Below are 20,815 nucleotides of genomic sequence, written 5' to 3'. Positions count from 1 at the left end.
GTCCTTTATCTGACGTATATTATGCTTGTTCCAAAATGTTTGTACCTTTGTGCGCGTTCGGCGTTTTGTCATGAATTTACACATCTAAATATTCTCAAGATTATTTGAAGGTTTCTTCTTTAGTTACTTTTATAATTAAAAATTAAAAAAATTTAGATTTGAATAATATCAAACTCACTCAAATAATATCTTATATCTTTAAAACGTGAATAATCGTTTAACTTCTAACTTCGTTATCGTCAGTTTGTCAGACGGTTTTTCTTTTTTCATCGCTTCAGCAACTACAAGCATCGAGCAAATTACAAGCGTAAAACGAGCGTTTGGAACGCTCGTAAGGAGTCTGCAAACTTTTCACGACTTCGTGGAAGTTCGGTGCAGCGTAGCTTAATCCGTTTTCGCGATGTCTAAAGCAGACTCGATCATAGATGCATCGACGAGCATCGAGAAGGCTATCAAAATAACGAACCTATCTCATTTCAAAGTGGCTTAATTGCGCTTGGCTGCATCTAAAACGACCCGGGATCCGTTCTATGCACGTGCAACCAGGCTTTTCACCTGAAACCCAAACGGCCCTTCCTTACATCTGCTCCATTGATGTCTCTTGGTTCGTCATTAGTTAGCGGTGAACCGCTAAAAATTCGAAGAACTTCGAATACCAGACATCGAACGTGTGCATGGCTTGATGCGTGATGCCAACGTGTGTGTACGTATATATGTCTTGATCTTCGAGAAGCTTTCTTCGACATCCTCCGTTACTCAGAATTCCCTGAAGACTTCCACCTGGTTACGCTCGAATACCGATCGACGAATCGATGATCGATTCACAAAGTGCACCCGTGGCCGATGTAAAAATAGAGGATGGTTGGTTGTTCGGTTGGCCGATATCATTCGTACCGAAATATCAAAGTGTTCGTATCGTAGTTCCGATTTTTCTTCGGTTAACTTTCCTCTTTGCTCGTACGACTCGCGAAGAAAAGTTGGATCGTTTCTATTGCCGCACCGGTACTGTCATTTCTTTCAAAGAGATTTTCGGGAAAGTTATCGATAATTCATTTTAAGTGGTACATTACAATTGGAAACTCCATAGGAAAGTTCCAACGGAAGACAAACTTCCAGAGGCGGTCGAAGTCTTCAACAAAGTGAAATACATAATGCATGCCTAGCTGGAACATAATTAAGCAAGGCGGGGGAAAGACGAAGTTTTAACCGATTTACTTCGTTCCCGGCGCGAGGTAGACAATTCAACCTGAGTTCTTGCAGAACTTCGTCTTAGAATATGCTACGATCGTTTTAATAACCATCTTTCATTGCGATATAGTCGATGTAACTTATCCATGCTTCGTGAGGATACATGCAATCATTTTTTGTTTCCGTTCCTTACGACAGTTTACGCCAGTCATTTACAGAAGGGTTATTCCGTGTAGTCGACTGGAATGTGTGACCGTACAAACAATCGGATATCCGGCTCCACGATGTTACCGTTTCTTGCACGGCTTTGATCGTTAGCCTGTAAATTTTCGTACCTCCATGTTAGCCGATCGAGGATTCAGTAACTCATGAGAGGTCTGGATATCGGGAAATGGATGGTAGGTGTAACGATCGGTTACTGCTACTAAACGTTTCGCTGTTCACCAGAATTGCTGAATGTAAACTGTCTATTACCGACGTTGGACCTGATCGTGCACGCTTCTGTTGAGTGCGCATTTATCAGCATTGTGCAGAGCATGGAGACCAGAGAACTGGAACGATATAGATTTTCTCCGATCCTTCCTGTCTGGATTTACGTTTGTTCAAGCAGATATAGCCGACGTTGTCGTTGATATCGGTTACGATGAATAGAAAGAAAGCCATTTCTACAGTTATCGGTGAAGTTTTATCGATCCTAGTCCCCTTGGTTATTTAAAAAAACCTCCTTTCCACTTTATAGATTTTAACGCGAACTTTGTGCGTTAAATGAAGTTTGTATAAGAGAAATACTTAAAATGTGTTCTAGTATGTATAGATACGATATTATATCAAGATAGCTCCTCTGTGGTCTATTAAAGCTGGCCAGTGACAAGCATCGTACTTGTGATCAAAGCTGCACCTATCTCTATATACAGTTTATTAATTACTTTGTCGTGTAAATACCGTTTCGCGAACGATTTTAATTGTTCGATCAATGAACGTCAAATTGCGAAAAATTATCTATTAGTCTTCAAAGCGATCGTTTCGTGCAAATTACATTGCTTTTGTAATTTTCCTCTTAAATTTACGACTTTTTATCGGATCATCTCCTGTAAAATTATTTAAATTCTAAATATGAATTTTATCTTTAATCTAGAAGGTAAAACTTTCACAACTCGCAAGTACATCAATATCTTTTTTTTCTTATTTTATGCTATAGCTCTATTTCAAAGTTTCTATTCACCTGTTCGAAACTTGGAAATACCTAATTCCTATTTGTCTTTCAGAATCTTCGAGTGTCACGTGTAATTAACACTTTATCCAACGGTGATGACCGCTGGAAAGGTCCAACCAAAAAGGAAAGTGTAATTCAATGTCGGACCCGTGGACATATACACGAGCGAGCAGAAGTAACCGCATGATAACGCAGCATTCCAGTTTGAGAGGATAGTAATTAAGACCTCAACTGGTCCCAAGGGACTTTGTACGCCGTCTCCCTATATCTTATCGCATGGCTCGCCCGACTGGATGTCCATGCTTTATATATATATATGGGTTTATTCACCCAAGAGGGCAGTTCTGTATCGAATGAGTCGTTGTACATGTAGCCAGAGTTCGATCTTTTGTTTTCCAATTATCGACGAAATTCTTTCGAACGATCAGGCATCGTTTCGTCACGAATTATCAGGTGTTTCGGTGAAACATGTGAGTTAAATTTGAGAAACGATCTATCTAGAGAATTTTTTTTAGTAGCATAGTAACGTATAGACTGTGAATGTCTATGTGTTTATGAGAACTTCCGAGGTTCAAAAACCTATAGAATCTACATAATATTCTAAGACGTAAATTCTAAGATGTAAAATATTCAAAGTAAAGTATTTTTGTAATGTTTAGTAGTCAAAACAAATTGCTATCCCATTTCTTTATTCGGATCCCATTTCCTTAGTTATATGTCTATAAAAGTATGAAATTGTATAAACGTTCTCGATATAGTAATGTGTTTCAATATTTAGAAGCATTAGAATTTAAATACTTTGTTACTCGTACTTTTCCTTCAGATTCCTTATTTAAGATCTAGGTCGATCATGGAGCTTTGTTTTTTGTTCGAGGAAATACAAATTGCCGTCGATGCAAGAATATAGTCGCGCCATAGCGTAAGAATAAAAGGCTGCAAACGAGATTATACCTTAATACGCAATATACGTTTTATTTCGTAGAGTCGAGCGACCATGGACAACATGATAAATGTCGTTCCCACTGCTCCGACATAGACGTTGAAATTAGTCGTAGAGTGGTTGTTGTCGTTCAATCGACCAACGAAACCATTAAATGTCAGGAAATCGAACCGGTTTAGAGAAGCTTAAAGTAAAATTCCACGTCGCGGCTCCGTGGGTATAAATACAGGAAAACTGGTCGTATGGCAATTACATCGGCACGACTTAACGTGAAACGATCATTTTTTCCGCCGTTGGTCATATGGGAAAATAGTTTAATATCAGTGAACCGGTTTGATGCTGCGTCGGCCGTTTCAAGTCTGACGCTCGGACACGCAGCTTGCATTATCCTTCGTGCATCAGAAATAAGAACAAAATAAAATGAGGATCATTAATGAACATACACCGCGAGAACTTAAGCAGACGTTGGAATACTGACTTCTTTTTAAGATACAAACATTATTCTGCACGCTTCGATTCAATACGCTATCGATGCATAACACAGACGCTTGTAAAATTTACATTTTCCAGATTCTTATTTTTATGATAAATACGATATCGCACGTCTCATTCTTGATTAATAGTTTGATGTGCTTAATTAATAATCGATGATCAACGCGTTATATGCGTATAAGATATGCAAAGTTTCTTAAGTTATAAAAATAACGTTCGTGCTCCAAAGATAAATAGAAGAACGCGAGATCACTACTCTTAATACGTTTATTAATTGCTAAATATTAAAGTGGCAAATGATCGATAGAAATCACAAAATTACAGAAGCTGGAAATAATTACGATGCAGAGTCAAGTAACGTAGGTATTTCTAAACGCGACGCGAGCCGACTCAATAACCGTGATCACAGATATCATCGTGACCAGTCGCTCTGAACTGACATGATTAATAGGAGCCGCCGAAATTGGTTCTTAATGACTCGATAAAGAAATGGGGCCTAACCATCATTAAATGCATTTTAGTTACGCGTTTCTAATTCCTAGTTGGGCTAATGAGCTTTTCATCAGATTCGAGTAATCTTCCGGTTTGAGAACGAGCCTTGCTTATTTTTTTCTTCTTCTTCGAGCTCGTGAACGGTCGGAATGATCAGATTAGAATATAAAGATAGAACCCTTTGTGCTTCAGCGCCGCTATAGCGATATCGGCAATACGAAGATTGTTTCTTGTATTATTTTCACCGATAAAGATCATAGAAGCAAAGAAGTAAAATATTTTTATTTCGGTACAAAGGCCTTCGTTTTGAAACCTTACATTGCAAAAGTGTGCTAAAGAATATGCATGGTCATCATAAAAGTCGGTCGTATCATAAAAATTGAAGCATTTGCAGTAATAAGAAGCCATCTCCGATATTTGAATTATATGCATCGCAGCAGAAGAAAAATAATAGGTTTCACATTAAAAAATGCAAAAATTTACTAGTACAAATATTAGTTGATTAATAGCCTGTAACACGTTCGAAAAAATGACTTGAATCTGATCGATTTTAAGTTGGTATTTATTGATCTACAAACATTATGGGAAAGTGGAGCTGCCTCCTTATTGCAGCAGCTCGTTCAAATTTCGGCATGCAAAATGTTAACAACTAATTTTGCGAGATATAACCTTCTTTTGCCAAAATACTCCACATTTGCATTCAATGTCGTTGTCGTTCCTTTGCTGGAAGCCTAGGAATTATTAGTCAACGGAGAATACGAGGCACGTGGATACACAGCGGGTAACGATTCTGCGCGGATGATGAATACCTAGAGAGCGCGCAAGCATTGCCATCGTGAGGGATGCCTCCGAGCGGCAGACTCATGTCATCGTGTCATCGATAATTGATGTATGCGCGAACTAATGGCTGTAATTACCTCAACCTAATATCCACCCTGGAATCTCGCGCTTCCCCGTCGCGCGTATGCGTCCGTCGTAGCGGCGGGAATGAAGCCAGGGCGGCGTGCGCGTTAAAATTTCCAGAAGAAATTAATGATTTCACATCGGTCGTGACAGTTAGGCGGTGATAATTAATCGTCACGAATCGCCCGAAGCTGAATACATTGACTAGGCCTCCTTGTCATATTTCTTTCCATTCTTCTAGCTCGTTCTTTCAACGGAATTATGCGAAACCACCGTTTATTAGCGTTCTAACGATTGTCCGCTGATATTCTATATCGCGCGGACAGTGATGGAATGCCCGTACGAAAAGAACAATTGATAGAACACCGACAATCGATATTATACGACGATTTCGTTATTCAGGGATTCTTTTAATGAAATGGTATTGTTCTGTGTCTAAATTTCGGAGCTTAGTAAGTTTCATATATTAACAAGAACCATTCGATATCTGTAGGTATACAGTTCTTGGCCATCGAATTAGTTTTATTAAAAAGTCGAAATATTTTTCATTTTTGTAGTGAACTTGTGAGACGCGAGTAAACTTCGGTAGGAAAGTTTATTAATTACTAAGACGTTATATATATGCTTTGCCACTTATGATACAATGTGATAATTAGAAAAGTGAAATTCTTGTGTATGGTTCTTATTTGATAATCAAAACCTAATATGGTGACAAATGACGCTTGATCTTGTGCTTCCAAGAAAATAAGAGATGAATTTAGCATATTCTTCCGTTAGAAAAACAGAGAGGAGCACCAGACGCAACACGTAGACCGCGACATCAGGGTCCGAACAAGAAATTTGTAAGTCTGGTGCGTTGGTATAGCAAAGTAAAGGAATATTCGAGTAGAAATTAGAAAGCAATGGCGCCTGAACGAGGCATCTTACACGAGGCGGTAATAAGATTACAAGAGGACGAGAGTGGTGTGACTAACGAGGCTATCGTCACTGCAAAAGCCAGATGTTCCCAAGTGTATAAGCCGCCCAGGACGAGTCTTTCTGGTGGTCTTGTGTCTGGCCATGTGTTTGCCTGCGTGTTGCCTGTCTAGTCGGGCTATTTATGAGATAAAAAAACCGGCGCGGATCAAAAGTACGCCGTTGAAGATACACGACGTGATTGTGCAATTTCTTGTTAGTGCCGAACGCGTCTCGTTTCCGCCGGCGACGCGCACCGCCAGTGTAAGATTAATGCTCGAAGACGATTTCCCACGCGGAGGATTAACGACAACGTTGTTGCCTCTAGCTTACTATAGTGCTTTTAATTAGAATCGTCGAAATTCGTAGAGAAGTGAAAGACGGAATACATACTGAATTCTCAATTCCAAAGATTCGTGCGCAGGACAAAAAGTGATTCGTGACGTATGTTTTAAGCGCATAATACAAATACATATATTGGTATGCTTTAAAGCAGCGGTGTACACAGGGTATACCGATGTAAGGTGTAATTCGACGAACTTTTATGCGAGTGATACACGAGCGAGGTTGCTGATACGATAAAATGCACCTACTCTATTCCCTTTTGCATCTGCAAGCTTGAGGCGCATTATGGCGAAAATTCAGGTTACCGACATTTCTTAGATTTATTGTACTCCACGAGAGCTGACAGTTTACTTACGTGTCGCCGGTGGATTGAGCCATATGCAATTGCCCCACTTCGTCAGATTCATATTTCACGATACACGTGCATATATGCGATTCCATGTATCTCGATATAGAGAGAGATACCTGTCTAGAACCGTGAAAAACGTAAGCTATTTTTATTCTATCGGACAGAAATGTCTGATTTTACACCCGTCCAAGCATTACTTATCGTCTCGCGTTGTCGCTCAAAGGGTTGAATGAATAGTTGAAAAGCTCGTTAACTCCTTTGGAGGCGAGCTTTGCGGGAACTTGGAAACTTCAAACGTCAACCGATAAGAATTTTCGCCTCTTACCTTCTCTTCTACGTTCGGTTCGCGATCCTCCGCCAACGCGATCGAACTTAACTTTGTAAGTGCCCGGTAAGCTCGTTTCGCGAGAAAAGCAAACCAACGAGACTAATATCGATGTCATGTCACGCGAAAGATCAAGAATTTCCCCTTTCGTAGGATGAATCGTCAGCCGGGAGACGTCACTAACTCGTTGCGCGCTGTCAAGTCGTGTTCCAGCTCGATTCTTAGTAGCGTGCAATTAGTCGGCCAGTATTAGCATCGAATCCATCTCGAGGGACGTAGAACTGTAAGAGGGAGCGAGCTTGGTAATTCAGCTCACGCGGGATACGAGTCGGTCACGGTGTTGGCTTCGCAAAGGGAAACACATACATACATGTACACGACATGTACCGATACATAGTGAAGCAGACGGGATAAAGGAGGCGTTGCTTACTAATGTAGTTATTGAATTATTTCGAGACTTAGTTTTACGTGCGAGGGATCAAACCGGGGCTTTAGTCCTTTGCAGATGGAGGAGGCGTGGTCCCTGCTCGATCCTAACTGCTGTCCCTTCGAGCCAAAGGTCCTACGGATCACGGTGAGTCCTGTGCATCCTTGACTAGATTAAGATGCGATTAGGATGCTCTTAGCTTCCTCTCGCCGGATATTCTAGGATACTCTCGGTTTCCCCCTCGTGTCAGGAAGCTGAGCCCGAGTGTGCATCGAAGCGACACGCCATGCCACGCGCTGCTCTCTCCACTGGGAGATTCGGATCAAGACGCGACAGGAAACGAAAGAAACCTCGAGCGATGGCACGCGAAGAAATACCGACTCGTTTGAATCGAACGAACATAGCCTATCGTTTATCGAACACGAAGAAATAATATCTATCTTGAAACGTTAGAGACATATCAGACGACTTTTCTTCTTCTATAAAACGACTTTTACATTTCAAGACGTGAACTAATCAGATTTATACAAAAAGCAATAATAATAATTTCAGACCAAGACGTTAAGATAATTATCTAGAATCCAGATCTAATGGTAACGGAAGAAACCCATCGATTTGTATGCTTATATATATGTATATCGTAGAAGTTTTGATAGCCGCATCGAGACAACGTGACTCGCGAAATGCCGAATGTACGACGTGCGTCAAGTGCAGCTGCATGCGTCACGCGCCAAGTATACCAGCACGCGTGGAACAAAAGAACAAGGATAAACTGTCGGTGGATATCGTAGCAAAAGTACGACGAATAGCGCTATAATTTAGAACAAAAATGCAGTAAGCAGCTGTTACATCGTGAAACGAGACGTTGGAATATAGGGAAAGGGTTGTAGGAAGGGTTAGGGGAAGAGCGCGTATAGCCAGAGGGGTGGTACATGTAGCTCGTTTCCTCGACTACGAAATTGATCGAAGTTTGAAGTTTGTTTCCACGACAGGTTACCATTAAGCTCGCGCCGTGTACACAGCTTCACGGTTGTTAACGGTCGCGTGATCCAACGTCACATTGCATCGAGCGCGTTGCAGGTGATACCGGGACCTATTAAACTGATGATATTATGTATATTGTATTAAGTAATTATGTAGCTACATTATCGGCGCTTTTAATACGTTATAAAATTCGGATGACCTGACGCGTACACCCGATCCATCGTGCTCCCTTTGGAAGGTATAATGGTGAATTGTGTTTCATAATAACGAGGCGGGTAGCGGTGATAATGTTTTCGACGATGTGGAAACTTTTCGCTGACGCGATACGCCCTTGCAAAGGATAAATCCATAACGATACTATTCGATATAGATATAGAACAACGGTTACAGGTTCCATGATATTTTCTTTGTCGTGATTAGTGCGGTCAAAAGATGAGACCATCGTTAACAGCGATGGTAGAACCTTGTGACGTGATCTTCGGTTACAGGGTATCTCAGTGAAATAACTATCGTGTAAGACAATCGGGAAGGGATAAAGGAAAATGTAATAGGACTGCAGTACGTAACATAATATGTACTATATAATTAATGATACTATGTGGTAAGAAGAAATTATCTTTTATTTGATTTTGTATTCTTTGGACTAAAGTGGAATTGTAAAATTACAAAGAATTTTTTTCTTCGATATCATGCGTGTGGATAAAAATAGTCCGCCGCTGATCCAAGTGATTCAGCAGTCGCGAACAGAGCTCGCAAGAGAAAGAAGCGAATCTTCGGATCTGTGAATGGAGACGGTCGCGTTCAAATGGAGAAATCGTGTTTCAATTACAGCGGAACGTCGACTCCACTTCCTGATAAATATTCACGTCTTAATGTCGAACGCCGAGATCGAAGAGGGACCGCCTTTTCTCTTTTAACTCACCCCTTTTACTTTGCAATTGTTCCATCACCGATATAACCATCCATATAAGAATATTTCACTTTAAGAAACAAAAAGGGAGAAAGAGAAAAGAGAGCAAACGACTAAGAAATATAATTAACGATCACGAGTCACCGCGAGCTTTGTAAGGTTTTATTCCGCAAAGCACGCGACATGTCTCACCGCGAATTATGCCCCAGGGTTACGAGGGTTAATACAGTGGGTACGGTGTAGCCAAACGCAATGTGAATTTTTATTACACCTCTATACGTGTCTCTCGGTCTGGCAAGCTTCAACCCCTCTCGGGGAATAGAGAGAAAGAGAACGGAGGGGTTTGTTCCGGGCCAGACAAAAATCTTTCGGTTGGACGATAATTCGAATTCGGTTGCGTACGGTTTTTTTTCTGGGGAGAATCGGAGACTATGGGGATTTGTATAGTATATATTACGTATAGCAGAATATATGAAACGACAGATAGAGGGTAAAGTTTTCCCTCTTTCAGACAGAAATACCCTCTCGGCAGCCTCTCGCGGCGTTCTCTCCCACGCGGCTCGCTGAATTGTGCCGTTCATCGCGTAAAACTGACGCCATCTGCGTTTAATGCTACTACTCTCTCCCTTTCCGCGGCACGCGACGATGGCGGTGCAGGGGATGCGATCTGGCTGTGGGGCAAAAGCCAGGACTGATCACCGTAAAAGCACACAGAAACGCGTTTCGCAAATATAGTCGAGCTTTTTCAGCGGCGCGTCGAATTGCATGCGACATTTCCTGACTGTTTTGCACGATGTTCCCATACCGGGACTCGGGCCCGGAAACACACAAAAAAAAGGGCAGCGTTACGTGCCCTGTTATTGGAAACTACGCCCGATGTTTATAGGAGGAAGCTCGCGCTCGAAGTACATCGTCGATGAACACCGTTATTAACGTCCGGACCGATGAAACGGGACAGTCATTTTTATTTTGTTTTTCTCCCCTCCATATACATATCCTTTCTTCTCGTTGCTTTCCCTCCTCCATTTTATTAGTCTCTTTGGTTCTATTTAATTCGTTTTACTACATACAACAGTTCTTTTGGTTCGATAGACAAAAATATACGTTACTCTATAAAAAATAATTGAAAAGCTGGAAAATACACGTAAAAACTTTAAAAAGTTTAAAAAATTTCCCATCTCCTATTTCCTGCATATTCTTCTGTCAAACGTTTTTTATTGTCATAAAAATTCTTTTACTTTATTTTATATTATTACGAAAATATTCATTTTCATTAATATCGTAATAATAATATTGTAATAAAAAAAGGAGTTAATCTGATTATGAGATATCGTATATAATAAAATTTATCATAGCTCCGGTTGATTCGATGAATCGGACGAAAGTCGAAATAGATCCCAGCGATCGTGAACGAAATGTACGAAGAAACAATTGAAACGGAGGTGTTTCTTTTTCGAGAAGTTTGTTGTAACGTACTCGTACGATCAATTCTCACGAACGACGCATTGTGTGTTACAGCTTCGTTTTATCGCGTATCACGTTTGAGGCTTATAGAGAGAAACGTTGAACATCGGATACAGTTTGGCCAGGAGTCGGTCCGGTTAGCGGCATGATTGCAACTGATGCGAACGGATTGTGAAAACACTGCTTTCGTTTCTCTCCCGGCGATCCGGACGTTAACGGCATTTCGAATGCAGTTACGAACTTCGAGGCAAAGCCGCGTAACGTCACAACGATATTTCCGATAAGATTCGAGTTTTCTAATGCGTTCCGAATACATAACGAGTTTACAAACGTCGTTTAGAACACGGCCTTCTCTCACGCTGGGCATGTTTAATAACAAACATTAGTACCAAAGCGATAAAGATTGGGGCGAATCCAATGAAATTCTCGTAGCTTTTCAAAGTTTCGCTTCTTCCGGGAACTTGGAAGTTTCTGGACCTGCGGTTAGGTATTGAATACCGAATTGGTATATCTCAATATATCCCTGTGGCTCTGATTAAACCAGCTGAAAATGCTGACGAAATACGGAAACTCGGTTCGAAGAAGGATACGTCTTACGGAATCCTCAAATAGTACAAACTACGTAAACTATCTTGAATTCCTCTTCTGTTTCCACGAACTGCAAATCCCTAAAGACAATTTTCCGTGAATACGGACGTATCAACTTCGAAGCCCATGCTCGCATTAAAATTCGCAAAGAAGTGTTAGTTTCAATTTATGACGGCGAAAGAGAAACACGCGGCTCGGTTCTTTTAAGCATCATAAGGAAAGTTGCAGCGATCCGTGAGCCTCGCGAAACTCTGCCGGTCTTATTGTTGTTCAGTATTTCACTGTTCTACGGGCTCGTGGATTGTCTCTCTCTGGGTTTTGAAAGAACGGGGGTATCTGGTTGCAGCAAATAAAGGGAAGCACCTAATGCGAGTCCGTGACGATGGCAGGCGACTGCCTTGGAAATTCTTGATTACATACACTTTCTTGTTAACGTTCCACGCTGCCTGACGTGAATTTTTATACGTTCGCTTCTTGTTATTCCACTCGCTCGTTCCCTCCTCGTAGAACGTATGAATTTGATGCTCTTATGTGTTACCGTCCTTCGAATTTTGATCAACCCTCCGACCGTTTCCTCTTTCAATTACTCTTCGATCATTTGCTGCACGGATGGTAGCTTCCTTGTGGAGAATGTATATTAGATATCGTACTTGATCAAATTCTAGTCTGCTTCGTATATAATTTTTCCTCTTCAATTTTCTATAATTCATAGCTGCGTTATTTCTCCGTTTCCTCTTTTTTCTTTTCTTGATTAATCTTAAAAGAAATAATTTTTGATTATGTAATCTTGAAAGACACGATATCGCTAATGATTTTCCGGTGTGTATAACAGGTTTTAACAGTAACGTCTGAAACTACAGAATTGTCCATTTTGTCTGATATCTAATTAAAATATGTAATACATAACACGATTCAATTTATCAAGCTCTATCTCTTTACTGATGAACCAAACTGCTAAAAATTAATGTTCTTCTCCTTCATCCTTCTGTTCTTCCTATATATTTCCTTTCATTTTGTATGTACTAAAGAAATAATACATTAGACAAGTACGGGAACGAATATCGCTGGAGAAGGAAAACGCAGAGTTCATATGGATCAGAATTCGAGATAAGGAGCGCAGTTTGTCAGTGAAACGATGTAACACCATTTGGATTTCTTCTACGGTGCACCTAACGTTGCGAACTGTTCTACCGCCCGCGGTTGAATTTAAATTCTATTCCTTCGGGATGCGCGTTATTACTCGAAGGGTACTAATAGAATGTGCTTCTGCAGACACGCGCAAGAAAACTATCCCGGGTACAAAGTAACAGCATCTTTTCTCGGAAACAAATTCCAGGAGTGAGATCGTGGTCATGGTATGCGCGAAAGTAGCGCCGGATTCGCGCGTAGCTTAGCAGAAAAGTTTCTATCGCGTTTCGTTTCTCGTTTCTTACGCGCCATCCTGTCGTACCGCATCGTAGAACCGACGTGCAGTCGCCCTGTTTACGAGAGAACATTTTTCCCAACTGTCTGAATCGCGATTCTTTATTAGCGTTGTTCGAAACTAGAACAGACAAATTCATTGTTTGCTTCTACGTGGCTATTAGGAGAAGAAAAATAATATCTTTTTTCACAATGAAGTCGGTCCATAAAGAACTCGAATACAATATTTTATATCTTAGTATATTAGTTAGTCGAGATATTCGCTTAAAATGACAGTGAATAACGAGAGATCGAAAACCAACCGAATCTTCATGCTATCGATAGTGAGTGAGTAATATTGTGAAAGAATATTGTGAGAACCATTGGAGAATTGAAGAAGTGTAAAATTCATTCGAAAATTGATAAGAGAAACTTTTAAGAAAGTTTATTTTGGAGGTCATTGTTATCATACTATTGTCAAATATAATTTTCATTATTTTATTTCATATTTAGTTGAACCAAAAACTTCTCTGTAGCTCAGCATCTTCCTGCAATATCCTTTCTTACGGTGAAATCATTCGACTAAGGATTCGATATTCGAGAATATTCAAGATATCCGATCAGAATAATACTGTGTTATCCACCAAAAGCGGTTAATCAGTAAATTGAACGCATTGTACGATTCACGACCACAAAATCTGCACGAGCAGCCCCGAATCTCGCGATTTGCCGTACATACCTACAACTTATTCGCAGACGTCTGCTAGGCTTCTGTGTCAGCGCGTTCAGCCTGAAACATCGGTAGAACGAGAGCCCTCGCTCTTCATCAACAAAACCGTAAACGAGGGAGCGCGGTCGCACCTCTTGGATCTCTGCGGTAAGGATCGCGAGTTCGAGGGTTGTATCAGCCCTCGCGGCAGAATTTGAGCCCAGTCTAGCGAAAAAGATTCCCTAATGGTGGGCGAGGTCTTCGAGAACACTGTCGTTGTGCACACGTATTCGTGTGCTTGTTACCAAATACATATATACGCGAGTTTCAACCATAATCCTTCCAGATAAACCGAAACCTAGGGAAACGCACTATGCCATCGTCTTTCGTCAGTGGCGACGAGAGACGAGGAAGAACGTAAAAATAACAGAGAATCGGTGCACAGAGAAGTTGAGAAATGGGGGAATGCGTGTAATGCAGCGTGGAGTGTAATTACAGGTTGGAGAACATGCGCATGTATATTCCGGCGCCAGTAAAGCGTACACGCGTTTCCAACGGTGCTTATTGCCTTCATTGGTCACTGTTCGTGCTGCGAACAAAGCAGATGGGAATCCTTAACAGTTATTGGCTGGGGCTGGCTGTTTCTACGTCGCTACTCCGATGGTAGAAAGGCATCGGTGAGGTATGAGCAATTTATCGGAGGTTACGTTCGAGGCTGGTGCTGGCTGGCCATCCTTTTCCGTGTTACGAGCGGAACCAAGGGGACGAAGGAGCCTAAAGGGAGGCGATGGATAGGTCAGGGGTTGAAGTGTTGGTACGAAGGGACGCGGGGAAACGTCGCCATCACTTTCAATTAGATAATTGAAACGGGGAGGGACAGAGACGCGACCGCTAACGCATTTTCCACACGTGTTTTCGCGGCTGGTCGAGGCCGCCGGAATTTTACAAAAGCGGCTTCGAAGTTTACCCTTCATCCGCCCACGAAACTGTAGCAGGGGTGAATGGAAGGAGGGAGACAGCCGACCGATTGCTTCTGTTGCGAGATTCGATTGTTCCTGACCCCTTGTCCACGTGCTCACGGCAACCGCGAACCGCCGTTCCCCGGCCATTGTTCGATCTTTCGCTTCTCGGTCGAATCGATGACCGACAGATTTAATCTCGTACCCTGGCAAGCAGCGATTCTTACGTTGGATCGGCGAATTTCCTTTGTGTCCTACGCTAAAGCGTGTTCCTCCCTTCTTCATGCTATGATATTTATCGTTATTAGAAAGACTCTTCCTTTATGTAATGTGCTAATTTCAGCTTCTCATGGTCAATGAAATTTTATTGGGAAAATCTATTATCTATTATTTTCTGTTAGATTTTATTGCCTTCTTTGTGGATAATACAATGGTACAATGATAAAAGTACACTAGGTGAAATGAAATGTGCAATACAAAATATATGACGCAAAGCTCCGCGACACATTAGCTTTTAAACATACCGTAAAAGACATAAACTTTATGCGAAAGAAAAAATAAAATTGGATTACTATCTTTATGTTGTACAGTTCCGTTAGGTTCGAGAAAATAGTTGCAGCAAGCACTGCAATATTCGCCAACGTTTGCCAACGTTTTCAGTGGATTGTATTCTAACAGCTTTCCTCAGCGATGTATCGGTGTACTTTGACGAGTTTTAATATCTTCGTGAAATCGAAAACATTCATATGGTTCTAGTAACGCGTTGCTCTTAAAACTTTCCGTTCCATGAACTTCCGTATTTAATTTCGACAGATAAAAATCATAATTACCTCAATACTTTATCTTACTCAACGGATTCTTCGAGATTGTCGCTGTTTATTTGCTTTGATCGAACGATATTGCGTGGAACGTTTCTTTGCTCGTCAAAGCTGACGAGGAAAGGAAGAAGAAAAAAGAAAGAAAGCTAAATAGAAGAAAATTCTGTTCAAGCGCCTCACCAGCAAATGAAATGACGTGGCCCAGATACGCGATCCTGGATTAAATCGCGAGAGATCGCTGATAATCCGCTCTTGAAATAACGCGGCGTGCATTCCGCTCGCGCTTTTCTTCGAATTCTCGGAGCTCCCGGCATGCCAAGATTTTTGCAGAAGTAGGTACTTGCAACCTGCACCCGGTCGAATTCGGTGATTGGAGCGGAAGGACGGAGTAGCGTAGGGAGCGAGAGGGACGACAGAGGATGTGCAAAGAGAGAGAGAGAGAGAGAGAGAGGGAGAGAGAATGGAACGTGTACGATTGCATGGAGCTTCGAATAGAGAAAAGTTCGATCGACTTCCGTTTCATCGGTCAGCAATTCCATCCTGTCGAATTGTTTCCGCGACATAGTATTTCCCTGTCATAGCGGATTCCTTTGGTCGGATTCTATCCCGTCGCATAAATTGATCGTTTAAATTTCGCGACCTCTCTTGACTGAAATGGAACGAAGAAAAGGACGATTTTCAAAGACAAAAAGAGAAAAAAGACTAGGGGAACAAATTATAACGTGACCGTGGTATCCAGAAAAAGGCTTAGTCAGAGAGCTTAGTCAGAAGTGGCGAAGAAAGATGTCAAACTTAAACCGTCGCGTCATTGTACCCAATGATGGTCCCGCTCCCCGCGACATTTCTTGCATGTAAGGTCCAATCTGTTTCACGATGCCTGAGCGAGCCGCGATGATTGCAAGAATCTGGAAACACGATGGGAGAAGGAGAGAAGAAGGAGGGAGTGCGTGATTACGCGGCGTAGCGAGACAGCAGCACGGAAAAGCGCGGTTCGATCGGTTCTCATTTGAGGAGCCGCCAGTTCCGTCGCGCGCGAGATTGTCCCATTGTTTTCCGAAGATCCACGATAGTGGGTCAAGGGTTAGGCATCGTACCGGCTGATAAAAGCCAAACACAGAGACGCGGGCGCAGCTGCTGATTTTCGTCATTTGCTCTCTTCGAACGAGAACAAACGCGCAATGATAGAGTCGTGAGATCGTACAGGGAGAAAGATGGATAGCTTCGTTAGAAGAGGGAACGATATCTTCCCTCTGGAACCCTTTCCACGTTTCTCCGTTCACTGTTCAGGATATTAAATATTAATCCTGGGAAATTACTAGCACACCAGCAATCTTTCGCTCTCGTAGCCGGTTCCTTTTTGTTGCTCGCAATCTCTAACTCGACGACCCACCTACACGAGCGGCGTACACGTACACGCGTACACACGTGCGCTCCACGCCAGTACTAAGCAATGAGGAGTAATCTAGGCGGTGGATTAACCCGAGGCTCAAGATATCAGTCGGGGATTTACCGTGGCTCGCCCCATCGTTACGACTCCACCGGTTTTCCCTGGACCGCCTACGTTTCCGTCTTTGTACTTAGTTGGGGCGCGTGCGTGATAACGCGCGACTGAACGAGTTGCTGTCCGTAGCGTCCTCTCGATCGTAAACCACCGCGGCTTGCCGAGAGAATTGCCGTGCCTTCGAATCGGGCGAGCTGAATTTATTAAATGGTTAGCCACGAAGGAACGCGACCTCCACCGACTACGAACTAACTAACGATAATTTCGTTTCGGCTAAAACGATTCGTCGATTTCCATTCGGAATTTAACGAACCAATTTGCTTGCTTTATGATGCTTAATACTCTCCTATACCTATTGAAACATTTATTTATATTTTTGTTTATTTGCTTACACCTCGGGGCTGTTTATTTACACGTATCAGCTCGTTCATTTGTATCTGTGACAAGAAATCGATCGTTATGCAATTTGTACTCGCTGCATTCGTGTCACAGCGTAGTATATTTGTATGTATGTAAATATTAATGCAGTTGTATTACTTTTTTTTCAAGCTGGATCTTTTAAAACATACATCGTATTATTTGAAACTATAATAACAGAAGATCACACACGCTGAACGTTTAAGTCAGCACAATTTTCGTGGACAATGAAACGGCTAAGGGGCGGATAAAGGTAAAGAGACAGGGCGGGCAAATGGAAGCATCTGTAACAGGACACGTCTCTGCTCCTTTCCTTGGTCTTCCCCGTAATTTAGATCAACGGTCTGGTACACTCCCGCTACTTTCAGGTTAATCCTTTCTTACGGTCTGCTCTGACGCTACGATGAAGTTCTTTAAATCCGTTCGTCAAATTGGATGTCTCACGATGTTCCAGATAACAAACATTTGGAAACATTTTGTCTTACGACACAAAAGGAAAGAAATGTAACACGAACACTACATTCGAACCTTCTGGCTATTGAATTGCTTCCAGAAAACTTACGTCCCGCCAACTTGAACCCATACGACGTTTGAGAAGAGATACTTTCAAGAGGTTCTTGCGTTTTGTCACGCACTTAAAGGACGTACGGTCTTCACAATACACTAGAGCTCTAGTTTGGACAACCACAACTTCAGAATACGTAGTCTTTGAAATGTTTCTTTGCCGGTGGCCCGCAATTGTGCCGCCTGGGCACTTCGACAACCTTTTTAATTCCGCAGCAAACGTTATTGTTGATCGCACCAATTCGAAACTCGTTTCCTTTCTTTTCGTACTTACCCTAGATTCCATAGGAAAGTCTCATTTCATTAGGATGCGTGGGACGACTCGAGGCAAAAGGAAACACGAACAAAATCCGTGTGGGTAGAACACGATCGATCCAGGACGAGGAAACGCGTACTCGTCGGTGTTACTGGCAATTTAGATCCTCAATGAATCGAGGAATATACTTGCACATCGTGACAAAGTCGCTCGCAAATCGAACAAGTTATTGCTATCGGTGGTGGTCTGGGTCTTAATCATGCGGTGGCAATGCTAGACCACCTGACTCACAAATAAGTTCAGCGATTCGAGTGCAACGAGAGTACGCGCTGGCTACGAAGGATTTCTTTTTCTCATTCTATCAAAGGCACTTTATCGCCACGCCCTATAATGAATCCGATTGTTTAATGCGTATCGGGTCTCTGTAGCAGGAATCGAAATACTAGGGAAGGGATTTGATTTCGTGTAATCGAGTTCAATGGGATTGAATGGCGAATAAGAGGTCGGCAAGCGTTTACTCAGACGTCTGTAATCAACAAATAGAGGTTGCATTAAATAATTCTAAAAGCTTTTTACAAAGTAAGAATTACACGAAGAATCAAGAAAGTCATAGCATTGTTACTGAGTGTTTGTGTACTTTAAAAGTTATTTTGAAAATATACCAAGATTATTCAGATCATTTCGATAATATAATTCAATAATATAATCGTGTAATCATTTCAAGGTTAGATGGATCACCGAAGCCCTGTCATGATATTCAGAGTAATTTGAAGATCACGAAGGCCATTGAGGTCATGATATTGGCATTTAATGTTGTTTGGACATCATCGAAGACAACGCTATTGTTATCTGATGTCACATAGGGGTCGTCGAAATTGTACCATTGGCAGCCAAGGTCATGACAGGTCACCGCAATTACGTCGCGGGTCACGGGAAACGTATATTTTGCGCTTAGATAGCTCAAGCTCGTTCGAAGTCCTTGTATCTATTCACGAAGCTGTAATATTTATGTACATATCTACTTCTGTATCCTGATGCAAACTTATGTTACATGTAATTGTGTTTATTTGTGCAAGAAATATCTTCTGTCGAAACGAACAATTTTAAAACCACAAGTAAAATTATAGCAGAAGTTCTAACTCCAATTCATTCTACCTGGTATTTGTCGAGTCGAGTATGGAAAGTGTAGAAGGTGAAATTAATCCCTTTAACGTGATATACGTTTATCTTTTCGGTATACTTCATATTTTTGCAAGAAAACAACATCGGATATACGTAACAATACGGAACGCGACTATTAAAATAAACAGTCTGCATACATGTTGCAAACGTAGGAGGTAAACGGTTCCTCGAATGTTTGTTTGTTCTCATTTTCTGGTTGTAAAAGAAATAGTCGCTTTCTGCCATTGCAAAACTAGCTTCATCCTATTTCTTTGCTAACTCGATCAATATTTACGCAACAAGAGCATACGAACCCACACCGCCGTCTCTCTTGGTTACAATCTCTAATTGATCCATTGTTAGTTCTCCTTTCAACTGTCGAAAAGTCTCGTATGACTTTATTATTTTTTTGTACAAGGTATTTCGTCTATATGATATCGTATTCTGGTTTTTCGTTGGAAATGAGGGAAAACAGTCAAGTTTATTACCAGTTATTCGAGTTGGATCTTGTATTTCATGGAAAATCGTTTGTATAAATTAACCGCTATTCGCTGGATATAAAAGCAGATTTGCTTGATTAAAGCAGCAGATGCAGTAGATATTCCTAGTCTATAAACGCAGCAACGATAATTTATACGATGCGTCATATGCAATTTGCGTTTTTTCCTATTAATCGATAACCATTAAACGATTTTTCCTACTTGTTTACCTAATGTATAGTTGAGTATTTGAAAATCTCTCACCATCGTAATAAAAATTTTATTAATTTATGTTTTATATTATGTTTTCTTATGTTAGTAAATCGTTTGGAAACAACGTAACCCGAACAGTTAGTGGATAATAACATTATACAGCAGATTATTCGTTGGACGCCAACGGAACAGAAATAGCAGCTCGGGGCGTCAGGTATTCGAGAAAATATTGTAATGTGGGTCTTTAGGAATGTCAGATAACAATTTCAATCTTTCGAAATCCAATAACTCGTTATCGGGCCGCTGTAAATGGAAGTAATTCCGCTGCTCTGAAATCCTCGCGAACATCCCATCGGTTGCTCTCTTTTCCTTCCCTTTCTCGCGTTCGCTGTTGCTCTCTTCCTTCTCCTTCTCCTTTTTTCTGTCGGCACGTTGGTTCTCGCGCAAAGAAAATCGAGTTTGGTGGAAAACGAATGCTTACAAATCCGGTTCTTAACGAACAAAAACTGTCAACGACAGTCTGCGTTGAAATTATTTTTGTACAGGATGGAGTTCGTTAATGGAGAGAGAAAAAAGAAGAGCGGACAAAGAGCAAGGCAGGAAGATAGAAACATGGCTCACGAAGAAAATAGTCATGGCTCTTGCGTGTATCCCAGTTTTAATTTCATTTTGCCACAGCGAAATGCTTTAATTGTTTTTCCTCGCCTGTATACACATCAGCGTACTGTGAAAGTTGTTTCTCTATCCTCCGACATTATGTAAA

Source organism: Bombus vosnesenskii, unplaced genomic scaffold (genome assembly GCF_011952255.1).
Source record: "Bombus vosnesenskii isolate JDL3184/JDL3185 unplaced genomic scaffold, Bvos_JDL3184-5_v1.1 scf7180000013339, whole genome shotgun sequence".
Classification (NCBI taxonomy): domain Eukaryota; kingdom Metazoa; phylum Arthropoda; class Insecta; order Hymenoptera; family Apidae; genus Bombus; species Bombus vosnesenskii.
The sequence above is the reverse complement of the archived record's forward strand: the minus strand, read 5'-3'. Positions refer to the sequence as shown.